Genomic DNA, 1,589 nt, shown 5'->3' with positions numbered 1-1,589 from the left:
GGTGTTTTCTTAACAGCATGGTAAGGAAGACTTGCTCTTCCTTCCTTTCAAAGACAGAATAGTTTTGAAGGGAAGAAGTAAACTCAGAAAAGGGGCAGTTTTTATTTGTATTGTGAAATGTGAAAATAAAACTATTAAGTATTTTAGTTACAAAATCAAATCAAATCAAAACTCACTTTAATGTGGAAGTCACTGGAAGTGAGGCTGTGCAAGTGATGAAAGCTGCTGGGTGCTGTAGGCTGGTGGGCTGATGGGGTGGCAGAAAAGGAGGAAGACCCTGCTTTTGAGGAATAAAATGAAGAAATTAGAGGTGGTGTAGAATGTGGGCAGGGTAAAAGATAGACTTTTTTCTGAAGAATTGAGATGTATGATGTATGGCTTTGGAGATGAAAAGAATCCTTGTACTAAGTCAGTAGAGCTTCTTGAAGAATATCTCCTCTTTAATATCTACTGTGATAGAGTTCATTACTGAAATGACTCACAAGGCCATGTCTATTGGCAGACAAGGTCACATACAAGTTGAAGATAATCATCTTCTTGATTCAAAAGGACCCCGGGAAGTTCGCTAGGGTTGAAGACTTGTTTACTATCATGAACGAAGAATTGAAATGGGCAAGAAAAGCATTTGATGAAGCAAACTATTGATCTTGACATGTTTTGTAATTTCTGTAACTCCATTGTGTTCTAGGGAAAGCATATGTAAGAATCATATTTTCTACAGTAAGGTCCTGATGTCTACCTATGTAAATGAAAGGTAGAGAAAAACAAGTTTTCTGCCTTTATTTTCATGGCTTTGATTTTTATAGTGATACTAGATTAATTGCCTGCCTTTATAGGACCATACTTGAATTACTTATTGAGTTCTAATGACCACACATAAGTTACAGCACCTTTCAAACCATGCAGTTCTTTCTGACTGCTAACCAGGGATGACATATTAATAGCATTTATGTGTTAGGCATATTTGTGCCAGTGAGCTATGGTGTAGCTGTTTGATATGTGAAATCTAAAAGGCATCTTTGAAAACTGAAATATGTGCTTTATGTATTCTGAAGTTGTTATATGAAGGTAGTCTGAGATTATTGTAGTGAACAATTTTTATGTTTCATTTAAAGGGATGACATAGGAAAAGACCGTTAATTTTGGTATAGATGTTTATCTGTTTTAAATCCGATTTCTTTTTCTTTTTTTTTCTTTTTTTTTTTTGCAATTTTTGCATCTTCCAAATAAGGCTTAAGCACTCCTCTTGCCTTGGTTTATTTATTTATTTATGTTTGCAGTTTTTGGCCAGAGCTTGGTTTGAACCTGCCACCTCCAGTATATAGGTCCGGTACCCTAGTCCTTGAGCCACAGGCGCTGCCCCTATTTATTAATATTTTGGTAGAGATGGGGTCTCCGTTTTGCTCAGGCTGCTGTTGAACTGGCAACCTCAAGCAATCGACCTGCCTTGCCCTCCCAGAGTGTTAGGATTACAGGTGTCAGCCACTGCACCCCACCTCTTCTAGTATTTTTATAGTTTCATGTCTTAAGTTTGAATCTTTTATCAAGCGAGAATCAATGAAAGGTGTGGGTCCAGGTTCAGTCTTCTA

The 1,589-nt window shown here is 37.2% G+C and overlaps 2 pseudogenes; both read left to right on the top strand.

Annotated features, from left to right (window-relative positions):
- Positions 1 to 645, top strand: part of LOC100961488 — a 10,488-nt pseudogene extending 9,843 nt beyond the window's left edge.
- An 86-nt stretch (positions 646 to 731) lies between these two features.
- Positions 732 to 1,589, top strand: part of LOC105886391 — a 2,717-nt pseudogene continuing 1,859 nt past the window's right edge.

Source organism: Otolemur garnettii, unplaced genomic scaffold (genome assembly GCF_000181295.1).
Source record: "Otolemur garnettii isolate 467f Iridium unplaced genomic scaffold, OtoGar3 scaffold00008, whole genome shotgun sequence".
Classification (NCBI taxonomy): domain Eukaryota; kingdom Metazoa; phylum Chordata; class Mammalia; order Primates; family Galagidae; genus Otolemur; species Otolemur garnettii.
The sequence above is the reverse complement of the archived record's forward strand: the minus strand, read 5'-3'. Positions and strand labels throughout refer to the sequence as shown.